This window comes from Oncorhynchus tshawytscha, unplaced genomic scaffold (assembly GCF_018296145.1).
Source record: "Oncorhynchus tshawytscha isolate Ot180627B unplaced genomic scaffold, Otsh_v2.0 Un_contig_1693_pilon_pilon, whole genome shotgun sequence".
Taxonomy (NCBI): Eukaryota; Metazoa; Chordata; class Actinopteri; order Salmoniformes; family Salmonidae; genus Oncorhynchus; species Oncorhynchus tshawytscha.
The window spans coordinates 62,857-83,808 of NW_024609559.1; positions in this window are offsets into that span (position 1 = coordinate 62,857).

The following is a 20,952-nucleotide window of genomic DNA, read 5'->3' on the forward strand; positions in this document are numbered from 1 at the left end:
TGGCATCGGACCGAGGCTCTGCATCTGTCCTCGTGCTCCTAGACCTTAGTGCCGCTTTTGATACCATCGATCACCACATTCTTTTGGAGAGATTGGAAACCCAAATTGGTCTACACGGACAAGTTCTGGCCTGGTTTAGATCTTATCTGTCGGAAAGATATCAGTTTGTCTCTGTGAATGGTTTGTCCTCTGACAAATCAACTGTAAATTTCGGTGTTCCTCAAGGTTCCGTTTTAGGACCACTATTGTTCTCACTATATATTTTACCTCTTGGGGATGTTATTCGAAAACATAATGTAAACTTTCACTGCTATGCGGATGACACACAGCTGTACATTTCAATGAAACATGGTGAAGCCCCAAAATTGCCCTCGCTAGAAGCATGTGTTTCAGACATAAGGAAGTGGATGGCTGCAAACTTTCTACTATTAAACTCGGACAAAACAGAGATGCTTGTTCTAGGTCCCAAGAAACAAAGAGATATTCTGTTGAATCTGACAATTAATCTTAATGGTTGTACAGTCGTCTCAAATAAAACTGTGAAGGACCTCGGCGTTACTCTGGACCCTGATCTCTCTTTTGAAGAACATATCAAGACCATTTCAAGGACATCTTTTTTCCATCTACGTAACATTGCAAAAATCAGAAACTTTCTGTCCAAAAATGATGCAGAAAAATTAATCCATGCTTTTGTCACTTCTAGGTTAGACTACTGCAATGCTCTATTTTCCGGCTACCCGGATAAAGCACTAAATAAACTTCAGTTAGTGCTAAATACGGCTGCTAGAATCCTGACTAGAACCAAAAAATTTGATCATATTACTCCAGTGCTAGCCTCTCTACACTGGCTTCCTGTCAAAGCAAGGGCTGATTTCAAGGTTTTACTGCTAACCTACAAAGCATTACATGGGCTTGCTCCTACCTATCTCTCTGATTTGGTCCTGCCGTACATACCTACACGTACGCTACGGTCACAAGACGCAGGCCTCCTAATTGTCCCTAGAATTTCTAAGCAAACAGCTGGAGGCAGGGCTTTCTCCTATAGAGCTCCATTTTTATGGAACGGTCTGCCTACCCATGTCAGAGACGCAAACTCGGTCTCAACCTTTAAGTCTTTACTGAAGACTCATCTCTTCAGTGGGTCATATGATTGAGTGTAGTCTGGCCCAGGAGTGGGAAGGTGAACGGAAAGGCTCTGGAGCAACGAACCGCCCTTGCTGTCTCTGCCTGGCCGGTTCCCCTCTTTCCACTGGGATTCTCTGCCTCTAACCCTATTACAGGGGCTGGGTCACTGGCTTACTGGGGCTCTCTCATGCCGTCCCTGGAGGGGGTGCGTCACCTGAGTGGGTTGATTCACTGTTGTGGTCATCCTGTCTGGGTGGCGCGCCCCCCTTGGGTTGTGCCGTGGCGGAGATCTTTGTGGGCTATACTCAGCCTTGTCTCAGGATGGTAAGTTGGTGGTTGAAGATATCCCTCTAGTGGTGTGGGGGCTGTGCTTTGGCAAAGTGGGTGGGGTTATATCCTTCCTGTTTGGCCCTGTCCGGGGTGACCTCGGATGGGGCCACAGTGTCTCCTGACCCCTCCTGTCTCAGCCTCCAGTATTTATGCTGCAGTAGTTTATGTGTCGGGGGCTGGGGTCAGTTTGTTATATCTGGAGTACTTCTCCTGTCCTATTCGGTGTCCTGTGTGAATCTAAGTGTGCGTTCTCTAATTCTCTCCTTCTCTCTTTCTTTCTCTCTCTCGGAGGACCCTGAGCCCTAGGACCTGAGCTCCAGGACTACCTGACATGATGACTCCTTGCTGTCCCCAGTCCACCTGGCCATGCTGCTGTTCCAGTTTCAACTGACCTGAGCCCTAGGACCATGCCCCAGGACTACCTGACATGATGACTCCTTGCTGTCCCCAGTCCACCTGGCCATGCTGCTGCTCCAGTTTCAACTTCCACCTGACTGTGCTGCTGCTCCAGTTTCAACTGTTCTGCCTTATTATTATTTGACCATGCTGGTCATTTATGAACATTTGAACATCTTGGCCATGTTCTGTTATAATCTCCACCCGGCACAGCCAGAAGAGGACTGGCCACCCCACATAGCCTGGTTCCTCTCTAGGTTTCTTCCTAGGTTTTGGCCTTTCTAGGGAGTTTTTCCTAGCCACCGTGCTTCTACACCTGCATTGCTTGCTGTTTGGGGTTTTAGGCTGGGTTTCTGTACAGCACTTTGAGATATCAGCTGATGTACGAAGGGCTATATAAATAAATTTGATTTGATTTGATTTGATACCTCCCATCCTCTCAGTCCCAACCCTCCCCTACCTCCCATCCTCTCAGTCCCTACCCTCCCCTACCTCCCATCCTCTCAGTCCCTACCCTCCCCTACCTCCCATCCTCTCAGTCCCTACCCTCCCCTACCTCCCATCCTCCCAGTCCCTACCCTCCCCTACCTCCCATCCTCTCAGTCCCTACCCTCCCCTACCTCCCATCCTCCCAGTCCCAACCCTCCCCTACCCCCATCCTCCCAGTCCCTACACTCCCCTACCTCCCAGTCACAACCCTCCCCTAACCTCCCATCCTCCCAGTCCCTACCCTCCCCTACCTCCCAGTCCCTACCCTCCCCTACCTCCAACCCTCCCAGTCCCTACCCTCCTTTACCTCCCATCCTCCCAGTCCCAACTCTCCCCTACCTCCCATTCCCAGTCCCTACCCTTCCCTACCTCCCACCCTCCCAGTCCCTACCCTCCCCTACCTCCTATCCTCCCAGTCCCTACCCTCCCTTACCTCCCATCCTCCCAGTCCCTACCCTCCCATCTTCCCAGTCCCAATCCCATACCTCCCACCCCCAGTCCCAACCCTCCCCTACCTCCCATCCTCTCAGTCCCTACCCTCCCCTACCTCCCATCCTCTCAGTCCCTACCCTCCCCTACCTCCCAGTCCCTACCCTCCCCTACCTCCCATCCCTCAGTCCCTAACCTCCCCTACCTCCCATCCTCTCAGTCCCAACCCTCCCCTACCTCCCATCCTCTCAGTCCCTACCCTCCCCATCCTCCCATCCTCCCAGTCCCTTTCCCCTGACCTCCCATCCTCCCAGTCCCTACCCTCAAATACCTCCCATCCTTCAGTCCCTACCCTCCCCTACCTCCCATCCTCTCAGTCCCTAAACCTCCCAGTCCCTACCCTCCCCTGACCTCCCATCCTGTCAGTCCCAAAACCTCCCCACCTCCCATCCTCATCAGTCCCAACCCTCCCTGGGCTCCCATCCTCTCAGTCCCTACCCTCCCTACCTCCCATCCTCTCAGTCCCTACCCTCCCCTACCTCCCATCCTCCCAGTCCCAACTCTCCCCTACCTCCCATCCTCCCATCCTCCCAGTCCCAACCCTCCCCTGACCCCCATCCTCCCAGTCCCTACACTCCCCTACCTCCCAGTCCCTACCCTCCCCTACCTCCCATCCTCTCAGTCCCTAACCTCCCCTACCTCCCAGTCCCTACCCTCCCCTACCTCCCAGTCCCTATTTCCGGTCACAACTTGCAGGCTTGTTTTCGAGTTGCTGTGCGTTTTGTTGCCAACCTGTTTTGCTACCTGACAACTTTTTACGGTTTTCACTTTTTAATTATCTTCATATATTTATTTATTTTTTCCTCAACTTTTTCCCGGACGCTTTATCTGGACACGATTCGTCAGGACCTCCAACAGCTGAAGCTAAGTAGTAACATTAACATGATGCCTTCTAATTGCATTGTGCTGCTTACGGCGAGGATAGCTGTGCTGCAAGCCCAGCTTCAGACGCAATCGTTAGGCAAGGGTAATTTCAGTGTAGGAAAGGATGAAACAGCGTCTGTGCCACCAGTAAGTACAGATAGTAGTATAAATCCCCTGACACAGTCCCCGCAGCCGGACAACTTTCTCACGGTTTCTGGAAGGAAATGCTGTAGGAACGCTCAACCGGTGTCGCTCATTCAGCCGACAGAAACTTTCAACCGGTTTTCCCATTAAGCAGCGGGTCGGAGTCAGAGGCCGATTCTTCTCTGGTCTCTACTCCTCAGTTACGGGGTCTGAGACGCCAAGCTTCCCACCATTAGCTCTGACAAATTGAAAACTCTAGTCATTGGCGACTCCATTACCCGCAGCATTAGACTTAAAGCGAATCATCCAGCGATCATACACTGTTTACCCGGGGGCAGGGCTACCGACGTTAAGGCTAATCTGAAGATGGTGCTGGCTAAAGCTAAAACTGGCGAGTGTAGAGAGTATAGAGATATTGTTATCCACGTCGGCACCAACGATGTTAGGATGAAACAGTCAGAGATCACCAAGCGCAACATAGCTTCTGCGTGCATATCAGCTAGAAAGATGTGTCGGCATCGAGTAATTGTCTCTGGCCCCCTCCCAGTTAGGGGGAGTGATGAGCTCTACAGCAGAGTCTCACAACTCATCGCTGGTTGAAAACTGTTTTCTGCCCCTCCCAAAAGATAGAATTTGTAGATAATTGGCCCTCTTTCTGGGACTCACCCACAAACAGGACCAAGCCTGACCTGCTGAGGAGTGACGGACTCCATCCTAGCTGGAGGGGTGCTCTCATCTTATCTACCAACATAGACAGGGCTCTAACTCCTCTAGCTCCACAATGAAATAGGGTGCAGGCCAGGCAGCAGGCTGTTAGCCAGCCTGCCAGCATAGTGGAGTCTGCCACTAGCACAGTCAGTGTAGTCAGCTCAGCTATCACCATTGAGACCGTGTCTGTGCCTCGACCTAGGTTGGGCAAAACTAAACATGGCGGTGTTCGCCTTAGCAATCTCACTAGGATAAAGACCACCTCCATTCCTGTCATTACTGAAAGAGATCATGATACCTCACATCTCAAAATAGGGCTACTTAATGTTAGATCCCTTACTTCAAAGGCAATTATAGTCAATGAACTAATCACTGATCATAATCTTGATGTGATTGGCCTGACTGAAACATGGCTTAAGCCTGATGAATTTACTGTTTTAAATGAGGCCTCACCTCCTGGCTACACTAGTGACCATATCCCCGTGCATCCCGCAAAGGCGGAGGGGTTGCTAACATTTACGATAGCAAATTTCAATTTACAAAAAAAAAAATGACGTTTTCAATTTTCTTTTGAGCTTCTAGTCATGAAATCTATGCAGCCTACTCAATCACTTTTTATAGCTACTGTTTACAGGCCTCCTGGGCCATATACAGCGTTTCTCACTGAGTTCCCTGAATTCCTATCGGACCTTGTAGTCATAGCAGATAATATTCTAATCTTTGGTGACTTTAATATTCACATGGAAAAGTCCACAGACCCACTCCAAAAGGCTTTCGGAGCCATCATCGACTCAGTGGGTTTTGTCCAACATGTCTCTGGACCCACTCACTGTCACAGTCATACGCTGGACCTAGTTTTGTCCCATGGAATAAATGTGGTGGATCTTAATGTTTTTCCTCATAATCCTGGACTATCGGACCACCATTTTATTACGTTTGCAATTGCAACAAATAATCTGCTCAGACCCCAACCAAGGAACATCAAAAGTCGTGCTATAAATTCACAGACAACACAAAGATTCCTTGATGCCCTTCCAGACTCCCTCTGCCTACCCAAGGACGCCAGAGGACAAAAATCAGTTAACCACCTAACTGAGGATCTCAATTTAACCTTGCGCAATACCCTAGATGCAGTTGCACCCCTAAAAACTAAAAAAAAAAAATTCTCATAAGAAACTAGCTCCCTGGTACACAGAAAATACCCGAGCTCTGAAGCAAGCTTCCAGAAAATTGGAACGGAAATGGCGCCACACCAAACTGGAAGTCTTCCGACTAGCTTGGAAAGACAGTACCGTGCAGTACCGAAGAGCCCTTACTGCTGCTCGATCATCCTATTTTTCTAACTTAATTGAGGAAAATAAGAACAATCCGAAATTCCTTTTTGATACTGTCGCAAAGCTAACTAAAAAGCAGCATTCCCCAAGAGAGGATGACTTTCACTTTAGCAGTGATAAATTCATGAACTTCTTTGAGGAAAAGATTATGATTATTAGAAAGCAAATTACGGACTCTTCTTTAAACCTGCGTATTCCTCCAAACCTCAGTTGTCCTGAGTCTGCACAACTCTGCCAGGACCTAGGATCAAGAGAGACGCTCAAGTGTTTTAGTACTATATCTCTTGACACAATGATGAAAATAATCATGGCCTCTAAACCTTCAAGCTGCATACTGGACCCTATTCCAACTAAACTACTGAAAGAGCTGCTTCCTGTGCTTGGCCCTCCTATGTTGAACATAATAAACGGCTCTCTATCCACTGGATGTGTACCAAACTCACTAAAAGTGGCAGTAATAAAGCCTCTCTTGAAAAAGCCAAACCTTGACCCAGAAAATATAAAAAACTATCGGCCTATATCGAATCTTCCATTCCTCTCAAAAATTTTAGAGAAGGCTGTTGCTCAGCAACTCACTGCCTTCCTGAAGACAAACAATGTATACGAAATGCTTCAGTCTGGTTTTAGACCCCATCATAGCACTGAGACGGCACTTGTGAAGGTGGTAAATGACATTTTAATGGCATCGGACCGAGGCTCTGCATCTGTCCTCGTGCTCCTAGACCTTAGTGCCGCTTTTGATACCATCGATCACCACATTCTTTTGGAGAGATTGGAAACCCAAATTGGTCTACACGGACAAGTTCTGGCCTGGTTTAGATCTTATCTGTCGGAAAGATATCAGTTTGTCTCTGTGAATGGTTTGTCCTCTGACAAATCAACTGTAAATTTCGGTGTTCCTCAAGGTTCCGTTTTAGGACCACTATTGTTCTCACTATATATTTTACCTCTTGGGGATGTTATTCGAAAACATAATGTAAACTTTCACTGCTATGCGGATGACACACAGCTGTACATTTCAATGAAACATGGTGAAGCCCCAAAATTGCCCTCTCGCTAGAAGCATGTGTTTCAGACATAAGGAAGTGGATGGCTGCAAACTTTCTACTATTAAACTCGGACAAAACAGAGATGCTTGTTCTAGGTCCCAAGAAACAAAGAGATATTCTGTTGAATCTGACAATTAATCTTAATGGTTGTACAGTCGTCTCAAATAAAACTGTGAAGGACCTCGGCGTTACTCTGGACCCTGATCTCTCTTTTGAAGAACATATCAAGACCATTTCAAGGACATCTTTTTTCCATCTACGTAACATTGCAAAAATCAGAAACTTTCTGTCCAAAAATGATGCAGAAAAATTAATCCATGCTTTTGTCACTTCTAGGTTAGACTACTGCAATGCTCTATTTTCCGGCTACCCGGATAAAGCACTAAATAAACTTCAGTTAGTGCTAAATACGGCTGCTAGAATCCTGACTAGAACCCAAAAATTTGATCATATTACTCCAGTGCTAGCCTCTCTACACTGGCTTCCTGTCAAAGCAAGGGCTGATTTCAAGGTTTTACTGCTAACCTACAAAGCATTACATGGGCTTGCTCCTACCTATCTCTCTGATTTGGTCCTGCCGTACATACCTACACGTACGCTACGGTCACAAGACGCAGGCCTCCTAATTGTCCCTAGAATTTCTAAGCAAACAGCTGGAGGCAGGGCTTTCTCCTATAGAGCTCCATTTTTATGGAACGGTCTGCCTACCCATGTCAGAGACGCAAACTCGGTCTCAACCTTTAAGTCTTTACTGAAGACTCATCTCTTCAGTGGGTCATATGATTGAGTGTAGTCTGGCCCAGGAGTGGGAAGGTGAACGGAAAGGCTCTGGAGCAACGAACCGCCCTTGCTGTCTCTGCCTGGCCGGTTCCCCTCTTTCCACTGGGATTCTCTGCCTCTAACCCTATTACAGGGGCTGGGTCACTGGCTTACTGGGGCTCTCTCATGCCGTCCCTGGAGGGGGTGCGTCACCTGAGTGGGTTGATTCACTGTTGTGGTCATCCTGTCTGGGTTGGCGCCCCCCTTGGGTTGTGCCGTGGCGGAGATCTTTGTGGGCTATACTCAGCCTTGTCTCAGGATGGTAAGTTGGTGGTTGAAGATATCCCTCTAGTGGTGTGGGGGCTGTGCTTTGGCAAAGTGGGTGGGGTTATATCCTTCCTGTTTGGCCCTGTCCGGGGTGACCTCGGATGGGGCCACAGTGTCTCCTGACCCCTCCTGTCTCAGCCTCCAGTATTTATGCTGCAGTAGTTTATGTGTCGGGGGCTGGGGTCAGTTTGTTATATCTGGAGTACTTCTCCTGTCCTATTCGGTGTCCTGTGTGAATCTAAGTGTGCGTTCTCTAATTCTCTCCTTCTCTCTTTCTTTCTCTCTCTCGGAGGACCCGAGCCCTAGGACCTGAGCCCCAGGACTACCTGACATGATGACTCCTTGCTGTCCCCAGTCCACCTGGCCATGCTGCTGTTCCAGTTTCAACTGACCTGAGCCCTAGGACCATGCCCCAGGACTACCTGACATGATGACTCCTTGCTGTCCCCAGTCCACCTGGCCATGCTGCTGCTCCAGTTTCAACTTCCACCTGACTGTGCTGCTGCTCCAGTTTCAACTGTTCTGCCTTATTATTATTTGACCATGCTGGTCATTTATGAACATTTGAACATCTTGGCCATGTTCTGTTATAATCTCCACCCGGCACAGCCAGAAGAGGACTGGCCACCCCACATAGCCTGGTTCCTCTCTAGGTTTCTTCCTAGGTTTTGGCCTTTCTAGGGAGTTTTTCCTAGCCACCGTGCTTCTACACCTGCATTGCTTGCTGTTTGGGGTTTTAGGCTGGGTTTCTGTACAGCACTTTGAGATATCAGCTGATGTACGAAGGGCTATATAAATAAATTTGATTTGATTTGATTTGATATCTCCCATCCTCTCAGTTAACCCTCCCCTACCTCCCATCCTCTCAGTATTACCCCATGATATCTACCTCCCATCCTCTCAGTCCCTACCCTCCCCTACCTCCCATCCTCTCAGTCCCTGACTGTCTTTAACCCATCCTCCCAGGTACCCTGGTACCTCCCATCCTCTCAGTCCCTGACCCTCCCCACCTCCCATCCTCCCAGTCCCAACCCTCCCCTACCCCCATCCTAAAGTCCCTACAGTCCCCTACCTAAAGGCACAACCCTCCCCTGTCCCATCCTCCCAGTCCCAAACTCCCCTACCTCCCAGTCCCTACCCTTTTAACCTCACCTCCCAGTCCCTACCCTCCCATACCTCCCATCCTCCCAGTCCCAACTCTCTCAAATCAATGCCCAGTTGTATTTCTTTACCTACCCTCCCAGTCCATATTAATAAAATCCTCCCAGTCCCTACCCTTTACCTCCCATCCTCCCAGTCCCTACCCTCCCATCTTCCCAGTCCCAACCCTCCCCTACCTTTGACCCCCAGTCCCACCCTCCCATTTGATCAATTCAGATACCTCCCATCCTCTCAGTCCCTACCCTCCCCTACCTCCCATCCTCTCAGTCCCTACCCTCCCCTACCTCCCAGTCCCTACCCTCCCCTACCTCCCATCCTCTCAGTCCCTAACCTCCCCACCTCCCATCCTCTCAGTCCCAACCCCTCCCCTACCTCCCATCCTCTCAGTCCCTACCCTCCCCTACCTCCCATCCTCCCAGTCCCTCCCCTCCCCTACCTCCCATCCTCCCAGTCCCTACCCTCCCCTACCTCCCATCCTTTCAGTCCCTACCCTCTTTACCTCCCATCCTCTCAGTCCCTACCCTCCCCTACCTCAAAGTCCCTACCCTTTGACTACCTCCCATCCTCTCAGTCCCTAACCTCCCCTACCTCCCATCCTCTCAGTCCCAACCCTCCCAATCAGCTCCCATCCTCTCAGTCCCTACCCTCCCCTACCTCCCATCCTCTCAGTCCCTACCCTCCCCTACCTCCCATCCTCCCAGTCCCAACTCTCCCCTACCTCCCATCCTCCCATCCTCCCAGTCCCAACCCTCCCCTACCCCCATCCTCCCAGTCCCTACACTCCCCTACCTCCCAGTCCCTACCCTCCCCTACCTCCCATCCTCTCAGTCCCTAACCTCCCCTACCTCCCAGTCCCTACCCTCCCTACCTCCCAGTCCCTATTTCCGGTCACAACTTGCAGGCTTGTTTTCGAAGTTGCTGTGCGTTTTGTTGCCAACCTGTTTTGCTACCTGACAACTTTACGGTTTTCACTTTTTAATTACCGTTCATATATTTATTTATTTTTTTTTTCCTCAACTTTTTCCATCGGACGCTTTATCTGGACACGATTCGTCAGGACCTCCAACAGGAGGCTAAGTAGTAACATTAACATGATGCCTTCTAATTGCAAGCTGAACATGTAGCCTTACATGGAGGATAGCTGTGCTGCAAGCCCAGCTTCAGACGCAACGTTAGGCAAGGGTAATTTCAGTGTAGGAAAGGATGAAACAGCGTCTGTGCCACCAGTAAGTACAGATAGTAGTATAAATCCCCTGACACAGTCCCCGCAGCCGGACAACTTTCTCACGGTTTCTGGAAGGAAATGCTGTAGGAACGCTCAACCGGTGTCGCTCATTCAGCCGACAGAAACTTTCAACCGGTTTTCCCCATTAAGCAGCGGGTCGGAGTCAGAGGCCGATTCTTCTCTGGTCTCTACTCCTCCCGTTACGGGGTCTGAGACACCGAAGCTTCCCACCATTAGCTCTGACAAATTGAAAACTCTAGTCATTGGCGACTCCATTACCCGCAGCATTAGACTTAAAGCGAATCATCCAGCGATCATACACTGTTTACCCGGGGCAGGGCTACCGACGTTAAGGCTAATCTGAAGATGGTGCTGGCTAAAGCTAAAACTGGCGAGTGTAGAGAGTATAGAGATATTGTTATCCACGTCGGCACCAACGATGTTAGGATGAAACAGTCAGAGATCACCAAGCGCAACATAGCTTCTGCGTGCATATCAGCTAGAAAGATGTGTCGGCATCGAGTAATTGTCTCTGGCCCCCTCCCAGTTAGGGGGAGTGATGAGCTCTACAGCAGAGTCTCACAACTCAATCGCTGGTTGAAAACTGTTTTCTGCCCCTCCCAAAAGATAGAATTTGTAGATAATTGGCCCTCTTTCTGGGACTCACCCACAAACAGGACCAAGCCTGACCTGCTGAGGAGTGACGGACTCCATCCTAGCTGGAGGGGTGCTCTCATCTTATCTACCAACATAGACAGGGCTCTAACTCCTCTAGCTCCACAATGAAATAGGGTGCAGGCCAGGCAGCAGGCTGTTAGCCAGCCTGCCAGCATAGTGGAGTCTGCCACTAGCACAGTCAGTGTAGTCAGCTCAGCTATCACCATTGAGACCGTGTCTGTGCCTCGACCTAGGTTGGGCAAAACTAAACATGGCGGTGTTCGCCTTAGCAATCTCACTAGGATAAAGACCACCTCCATTCCTGTCATTACTGAAAGAGATCATGATACCTCACATCTCAAAATAGGGCTACTTAATGTTAGATCCCTTACTTCAAAGGCAATTATAGTCAATGAACTAATCACTGATCATAATCTTGATGTGATTGGCCTGACTGAAACATGGCTTAAGCCTGATGAATTTACTGTTTTAAATGAGGCCTCACCTCCTGGCTACACTAGTGACCATATCCCCGTGCATCCCGCAAAGGCGGAGGGGTTGCTAACATTTACGATAGCAAATTTCAATTTACAAAAAAAAAATGACGTTTTCGTCTTTTGAGCTTCTAGTCATGAAATCTATGCAGCCTACTCAATCACTTTTTATAGCTACTGTTTACAGGCCTCCTGGGCCATATACAGCGTTTCTCACTGAGTTCCCTGAATTCCTATCGGACCTTGTAGTCATAGCAGATAATATTCTAATCTTTGGTGACTTTAATATTCACATGGAAAAGTCCACAGACCCACTCCAAAAGGCTTTCGGAGCCATCATCGACTCAGTGGGTTTTGTCCAACATGTCTCTGGACCCACTCACTGTCACAGTCATACGCTGGACCTAGTTTTGTCCCATGGAATAAATGTGGTGGATCTTAATGTTTTTCCTCATAATCCTGGACTATCGGACCACCATTTTATTACGTTTGCAATTGCAACAAATAATCTGCTCAGACCCCAACCAAGGAACATCAAAAGTCGTGCTATAAATTCACAGACAACACAAAGATTCCTTGATGCCCTTCCAGACTCCCTCTGCCTACCCAAGGACGCCAGAGGACAAAAATCAGTTAACCACCTAACTGAGGATCTCAATTTAACCTTGCGCAATACCCTAGATGCAGTTGCACCCCTAAAAACTAAAAAAAAAAATTCTCATAAGAAACTAGCTCCCTGGTACACAGAAAATACCCGAGCTCTGAAGCAAGCTTCCAGAAAATTGGAACGGAAATGGCGCCACACCAAACTGGAAGTCTTCCGACTAGCTTGGAAAGACAGTACCGTGCAGTACCGAAGAGCCCTTACTGCTGCTCGATCATCCTATTTTTCTAACTTAATTGAGGAAAATAAGAACAATCCGAAATTCCTTTTTGATACTGTCGCAAAGCTAACTAAAAAGCAGCATTCCCCAAGAGAGGATGACTTTCACTTTAGCAGTGATAAATTCATGAACTTCTTTGAGGAAAAGATTATGATTATTAGAAAGCAAATTACGGACTCTTCTTTAAACCTGCGTATTCCTCCAAACCTCAGTTGTCCTGAGTCTGCACAACTCTGCCAGGACCTAGGATCAAGAGAGACGCTCAAGTGTTTTAGTACTATATCTCTTGACACAATGATGAAAATAATCATGGCCTCTAAACCTTCAAGCTGCATACTGGACCCTATTCCAACTAAACTACTGAAAGAGCTGCTTCCTGTGCTTGGCCCTCCTATGTTGAACATAATAAACGGCTCTCTATCCACCGGATGTGTACCAAACTCACTAAAAAGTGGCAGTAATAAAGCCTCTCTTGAAAAAGCCAAACCTTGACCCAGAAAATATAAAAAACTATCGGCCTATATCGAATCTTCCATTCCTCTCAAAAATTTTAGAGAAGGCTGTTGCTCAGCAACTCACTGCCTTCCTGAAGACAAACAATGTATACGAAATGCTTCAGTCTGGTTTTAGACCCCATCATAGCACTGAGACGGCACTTGTGAAGGTGGTAAATGACATTTTAATGGCATCGGACCGAGGCTCTGCATCTGTCCTCGTGCTCCTAGACCTTAGTGCCGCTTTTGATACCATCGATCACCACATTCTTTTGGAGAGATTGGAAACCCAAATTGGTCTACACGGACAAGTTCTGGCCTGGTTTAGATCTTATCTGTCGGAAAGATATCAGTTTGTCTCTGTGAATGGTTTGTCCTCTGACAAATCAACTGTAAATTTCGGTGTTCCTCAAGGTTCCGTTTTAGGACCACTATTGTTCTCACTATATATTTTACCTCTTGGGGATGTTATTCGAAAACATAATGTAAACTTTCACTGCTATGCGGATGACACACAGCTGTACATTTCAATGAAACATGGTGAAGCCCCAAAATTGCCCTCGCTAGAAGCATGTGTTTCAGACATAAGGAAGTGGATGGCTGCAAACTTTCTACTATTAAACTCGGACAAAACAGAGATGCTTGTTCTAGGTCCCAAGAAACAAAGAGATATTCTGTTGAATCTGACAATTAATCTTAATGGTTGTACAGTCGTCTCAAATAAAACTGTGAAGGACCTCGGCGTTACTCTGGACCCTGATCTCTCTTTTGAAGAACATATCAAGACCATTTCAAGGACATCTTTTTTCCATCTACGTAACATTGCAAAAATCAGAAACTTTCTGTCCAAAAATGATGCAGAAAAATTAATCCATGCTTTTGTCACTTCTAGGTTAGACTACTGCAATGCTCTATTTTCCGGCTACCCGGATAAAGCACTAAATAAACTTCAGTTAGTGCTAAATACGGCTGCTAGAATCCTGACTAGAACCAAAAAATTTGATCATATTACTCCAGTGCTAGCCTCTCTACACTGGCTTCCTGTCAAAGCAAGGGCTGATTTCAAGGTTTTACTGCTAACCTACAAAGCATTACATGGGCTTGCTCCTACCTATCTCTCTGATTTGGTCCTGCCGTACATACCTACACGTACGCTACGGTCACAAGACGCAGGCCTCCTAATTGTCCCTAGAATTTCTAAGCAAACAGCTGGAGGCAGGGCTTTCTCCTATAGAGCTCCATTTTTATGGAACGGTCTGCCTACCCATGTCAGAGACGCAAACTCGGTCTCAACCTTTAAGTCTTTACTGAAGACTCATCTCTTCAGTGGGTCATATGATTGAGTGTAGTCTGGCCCAGGAGTGGGAAGGTGAACGGAAAGGCTCTGGAGCAACGAACCGCCCTTGCTGTCTCTGCCTGGCCGGTTCCCCTCTTTCCACTGGGATTCTCTGCCTCTAACCCTATTACAGGGGCTGGGTCACTGGCTTACTGGGGCTCTCTCATGCCGTCCCTGGAGGGGGTGCGTCACCTGAGTGGGTTGATTCACTGTTGTGGTCATCCTGTCTGGGTTGGCGCCCCCCTTGGGTTGTGCCGTGGCGGAGATCTTTGTGGGCTATACTCAGCCTTGTCTCAGGATGGTAAGTTGGTGGTTGAAGATATCCCTCTAGTGGTGTGGGGGCTGTGCTTTGGCAAAGTGGGTGGGGTTATATCCTTCCTGTTTGGCCCTGTCCGGGGGTGACCTCGGATGGGGCCACAGTGTCTCCTGACCCCTCCTGTCTCAGCCTCCAGTATTTATGCTGCAGTAGTTTATGTGTCGGGGGGCTGGGGTCAGTTTGTTATATCTGGAGTACTTCTCCTGTCCTATTCGGTGTCCTGTGTGAATCTAAGTGTGCGTTCTCTAATTCTCTCCTTCTCTCTTTCTTTCTCTCTCTCGGAGGACCCGAGCCCTAGGACCTGAGCTCCAGGACTACCTGACATGATGACTCCTTGCTGTCCCCAGTCCACCTGGCCATGCTGCTGTTCCAGTTTCAACTGACCTGAGCCCTAGGACCATGCCCCAGGACTACCTGACATGATGACTCCTTGCTGTCCCCAGTCCACCTGGCCATGCTGCTGCTCCAGTTTCAACTTCCACCTGACTGTGCTGCTGCTCCAGTTTCAACTGTTCTGCCTTATTATTATTTGACCATGCTGGTCATTTATGAACATTTGAACATCTTGGCCATGTTCTGTTATAATCTCCACCCGGCACAGCCAGAAGAGGACTGGCCACCCCACATAGCCTGGTTCCTCTCTAGGTTTCTTCCTAGGTTTTGGCCTTTCTAGGGAGTTTTTCCTAGCCACCGTGCTTCTACACCTGCATTGCTTGCTGTTTGGGGTTTTAGGCTGGGTTTCTGTACAGCACTTTGAGATATCAGCTGATGTACGAAGGGCTATATAAATAAATTTGATTTGATTTGATTTGATACCTCCCATCCTCTCAGTCCCAACCCTCCCCTACCTCCCATCCTCTCAGTCCCTACCCTCCCCTACCTCCCATCCTCTCAGTCCCTACCCTCCCCTACCTCCCATCCTCTCAGTCCCTACCCTCCCCTACCTCCCATCCTCCCAGTCCCTACCCTCCCCTACCTCCCATCCTCTCAGTCCCTACCCTCCCCTACCTCCCATCCTCCCAGTCCCAACCCTCCCCTACCCCCATCCTCCCAGTCCCTACACTCCCCTACCTCCCAGTCACAACCCTCCCCTACCTCCCATCCTCCCAGTCCCTACCCTCCCCTACCTCCCAGTCCCTACCCTCCCCTACCTCCAACCCTCCCAGTCCCTACCCTCCCCTACCTCCCATCCTCCCAGTCCCAACTCTCCCCTACCTCCCATCGTCCCAGTCCCTACCCTTCCCTACCTCCCACCCTCCCAGTCCCTACCCTCCCCTACCTCCTATCCTCCCAGTCCCTACCCTCCCTTACCTCCCATCCTCCCAGTCCCTACCCTCCCATCTTCCCAGTCCCAACCCTCCCCTACCTCCCACCCCCCAGTCCCAACCCTCCCCTACCGCCCCACCCCCAGTCCCAACCCTCCCCTATCTCCCACCCTCCCAGTCCCAACCCTCCACTACCTCACAGTCCCAACCCTCCACATCCTCCCAGTCCCAACCCTCCACATCCTCCCAGTCCCAAACCTCCACTACCTCCCAGTCCCAACCCTCCCATCCTCCCAGTCCCTACCCTCCCCTACCTCCCATCTTCCCAGTCCCAACCCTCCCCTACCTCCCACCCCATAGTCCCAACCCTCCCTACCTCCCACCCCCAGTCCCAACCCTCCCCTACCTCCCCACCCCCAGTCCCAACCCTCCCCTATCTCTCACCCTCCCAGTCCCAACCCTCCACTACCTCCCAGTCCCAACCCTCCACATCCTCCCAGTCCCAACCCTCCACATCCTCCCAGTCCCAAACCTCCACTACCTCCCAGTCCCAACCCTCCACATCCTCTCAGTCCCAGTCCCAACCCTCCACTACCTCCCAGTCCCTACCCTCCACATCCTCCCAGTCCCAACCCTCCACATCCTCTCAGTCCCAGTCCCAACCCTCCACATCCTCCCAGTCCCATCCCTCCCATCCTCCCAGTCCCAACCCTCCACATCCTCCCAGTCCCAACCCTCCTCTTCCTCCCATTCCCAACCCTCCACATCCTCCCAATCCCAACCCTCCTCTTCCTCCCAGTCCCAACCCTCCACATCCTCTCAGTCCCAACCCTCCACTATCTCCCAGTCCCAGTCCCAACCCTCCCATCCTACCAGTCCCAACCCTCCACATCCTCTCAGTCCCAACCCTCCTCTTCCTCCCAGTCCCAACCTCCCAGTCCCAACCCTCCTCATCCTCCCAGTCCCAACCCTCCGCAACCTCCCAGCCCCAACCCTCCTCATTCTCCCAGTCCCAACCCTCCGCAACCTCCCAGTCCCAACCCTCCTCATCCTCCCAGTCCCAACCCTCCGCAACCTCCCAGTCTCAACCCTCCTCTTCCTCCCAGTCCCAACCCTCCGCAACCTCCCAGTCCCAACCCTCCTCTTCCTCCCAGTCCCAACCCTCCTCTTCCTCCCAGTCCCAACCCTCCTCTTCCTCCCAGTCCCAACCCTCCTCTTCCTCCCAGTCCCAACCCTCCTCTTCCTCCCAGTCCCAACCCTCCAATACCACTCTTGTATGATACTACAACTCTAACCAGCTCTGTTTCCCCTTTTCCTTCATTCTACGATGGTAGATGTGTGAATTAGATGGCGAATGGCGAAGCGTTTCAAGAGAGACACCTCTGGTAGTGAGGCGTTATCGAGCTGTCACCAAGCTGAGATGCTGCAAGACTTTTGCTGCTGTAAAAGGTTGAAATAGCAAAGGGGGGTCAGAATCCTCCACTCTGAATCTGTTCACATCAGCTGAACGCTGCATCTGTCACAAGATTTTGATTCCAATAATACTAAAATGCGTCCTTTTAAATCGACGGTGTGAGTCATTTTTGATATATGTTACACGGGTGACCCCTTGTAGACTGTCAGTATTTATGACGTAATGTGTGGTTCAATGATAAGCCTGAGAGAGAGCGAGAGAGCGAGAGAGAGAGAGAGAGAGAGGGAGAGAGAGAGCCCTGCTAGTGTCTTCATGTAGAATCTCTAACACCCTCTTCCCTATTCCCATCCCACAGCCTGCTGTATATTTAATAGATACTCCATCTTGCCTCCTATCCTCCTTCTTTCTACCGTTCTCCATCCCTCCATCTTTCCCTCTATCCATCTATTCGCGGGTCGCCTAAGCAGATGGGGTTTGTAAGGCTCGATGGCACATTCCGACATCGCAATCTGTGTCTTCCTGCACTCCCGTTGCTGCTCAAATCCGGGGCAACGGCCTAGCTGCATCTCTCCCACCACACTGAGCCACGTATGTAGTGCTTTAGCTTGTGCCCATGTCAGGGAAATTTAAATCACTGGAACGAGCGAGCGGATCACTCTGAGACTGACAGCGTGTCAACAAAAGACAGACAGGGAGACAGAGGGAGGGAGATCAGAGATGTGGGAATAATTGCAGGAAGAATAAATAATCAGTTGGGAATGCTGTTCCCCAAATCCAGACACAGTTCTTTGTTAGCGAGATATAATAGATATAGAATCTGCAGTATTAAAAACATATAATATAAACTGGGTTGTTCAAGCCCTGAATGCCGATTGGCTGACAGTCAAAGACGGGGTATTAAAAACATATAAATATAAACTGGGTGGTTCAAGCCCTGAATGCTGATTGGCTGACAGTCAAAGACAGGGTATTAAAAACAAATAATATACACCATCACAAACATGGTTATCTTTAAACCCTGACTGTGTGTGTATGGGGTTGATTCTGTGTGACACCAGTTCAAAGCATTGTCACTTCCACCATGTAACCACCTTATCCACACAGGGTTTCTATTGTCTGTCACTGGCCCAAATAGCAACAGGAAAAGACCAGGCCCGAAGTCAACGTCATCCCTTCTCCCTTTTGGCTATTTGAAATGATCTGATGGCATTTTTCTAGCCTGGTCCCATATCTGTTTGTACTGTCTTGCCACACAATGACCATATGAGTTCGCAAGACAGTACAACATGATCTGGGACCAGGCTAACATTTGTTGGGCTGAACTGTGAACTTTATGATCATCACTCACTAATAGGCTGCGTTGTATTCTCTATCAACCATCAACACTTCCACTTGGAAAACGTTTCACTTCCACAACACAAGCATGTGTGAGGTGACTCTTTCAAAACCATCGTCCTCCCAAAACTCAGGCACTGCAGACACGACGCCAACGACGAGCGGAAGAAATTAACAACTCCCCACTTGTGAATTTTTCATCCAGTCTTACACACTCAAGGTGAAATAAGCTAGGTACATCTGCAGTAAGACGTGTAGAATGTGTTTGGATCTGCCCTACGAACACCGCTGCCTGAGCTACTGAAGAGCTGGCATAATGAAAGATGCATGGGGATCCACTGGAGATGTATAAAGAATTTAACGATATAAAGGATATATGACAAATAAATCAGGATGCAAATCTCACCCAGGGCCACTGGGACTTCTCCAATGAAAACCACCTGCATTATTGAACAAGAGGAAGAAACATTTCATCAATGAGTAGACGAGTGGAAAAAGCTCTTCCCTCTCTTTTTTTTCATGTGTGTGTTTTGGTGAAGAGAGGACATGAACGAGGAAGGAGAGAGGGGAGAGGAGAGAAGCCGAGGAGGGAGAGGGGAGAGGAAGAGGAGGGAGAAGAGAGAGGAAGAGGACAGAAGAGAGAGGAAGAGGACGGAGAAGAGAGAGGAAGAGGATGGAGAAGAGAGAGGAAGGGGAGGGAGAGGAGAGAGGAAGAGGACGGAGAAGAGAGAGGAAGAGGATGGAGAAGAGAGAGGAAGGGGAGGGAGAGGAGAGAGGAAGAGGAGGGAGAAGAGAGAGGAAGAGGAGGGAGAAGAGAGAGGAAGAGGAGGGAGAAGAGAGAGGAAGAGGAGGGAGACGAGAGAGGAAGAGGAGGGAGAAGAGAGAGGAAGAGGAGGGAGAGGAGAGAGGAAGAGGAGGGAGAAGACAGAGGAAGAGGACGGAGAGGAGAGAGGAAGAGGACGGAGAGGAGAGAGGAAGAGGAAGGAGAGGAGAGAGGAAGAGGAGGGAGAGAGGAAGAGGAGGGAGAGGAGAGAGGAAGAGGAGGGAGAGAGGAAGAGGAGGGAGAGGAGAGAGGAAGAGGATGGAGAGGAGAGAGGAAGAGGAGGGAGAAGAGAGAGGAAGAGGAGGGAGAGGAGGTAGAGTAGAGGGAAACTCAACATCTTACAAAGGGATAAAATCACATTGTCTTATTACAGAACGACAGACCCTCTTATGACAGAACCTCTTCCACCTCAGTAGGCTGAACATATTTGTGATGGGTCCTCAGAGCCTCAGAAAGTCCTACAGCTGCACCATTGAGAGCATCTTGACTGGCTGCATCACCGCTGCACTGTTAGATACTACTGCACTGTTAGATACTACTGCACTGTTAGATACTACTGCACTGTTAGACACTAAAGCACTGTTAGATACTACTGCACTGTTAGATACTACTGCACTGTTAGATACTACTGCACTGTTAGACACTAAAGCACTGTTAGATACTACTGCACTGTTAGATACTACTGCACTGTTAGATACTACTACACTGTTAGATACTACTGCACTGTTAGATACTACTGCACTGTTAGACACTAAAGCACTGTTAGATACTACTGCACTGTTAGATACTACTGCACTGTTAGATACTACTGCACTGTTAGACACTAAAGCACTGTTAGATACTACTGCACTGTTAGATACTACTGCACTGTTAGATACTACTACACTGTTAGATACTACTGCACTGTTAGATACTACTACACTGTTAGATACTACTACACTGTTAGATACTACTGCACTGTTAGATACTACTGCACTGTTAGATACTACTACACTGTTAGATACTACTACACTGTTAGATACTACTACACTGTTAGATACTACTGCACTGTTAGATACTACTGCACTGTTAGACACTAAAGCACTGTTAGATACTACTGCACTGTTAGATACTACTGCACTGTTAGATACTACTACACTGTAGTAGTAGCGGTCCTTGTACCTAGCATCGAGCATGAAAGTAGCGGTCCTTGTACCTAGCATCGAGCATGGAAGTAGAGGTCCTTGTACCTAGCATCGAGCATGGAAGTAGCGGTCCTTGTACCTAGCATCGAGCATGGAAGTAGAGGTCCTTGTACCTAGCATCGAGCATGGAAGTAGCGGTCCTTGTACCTAGCATCGAGCATGAAAGTAGCGGTCCTTGTACCTAGCATCGAGCATGGAAGTAGCGGTCCTTGTACCTATCTTTGAGCATGGAAGTAGCGGTCCTTGTACCTAGCATCGAGCATGGTGGTGACACAGTAAAGAGACTCAGAGAGAACGCCACCGAGTCGCTTGTTCACAGCCTTTAGTAGAGTACTTTGTAAGTTTTAACC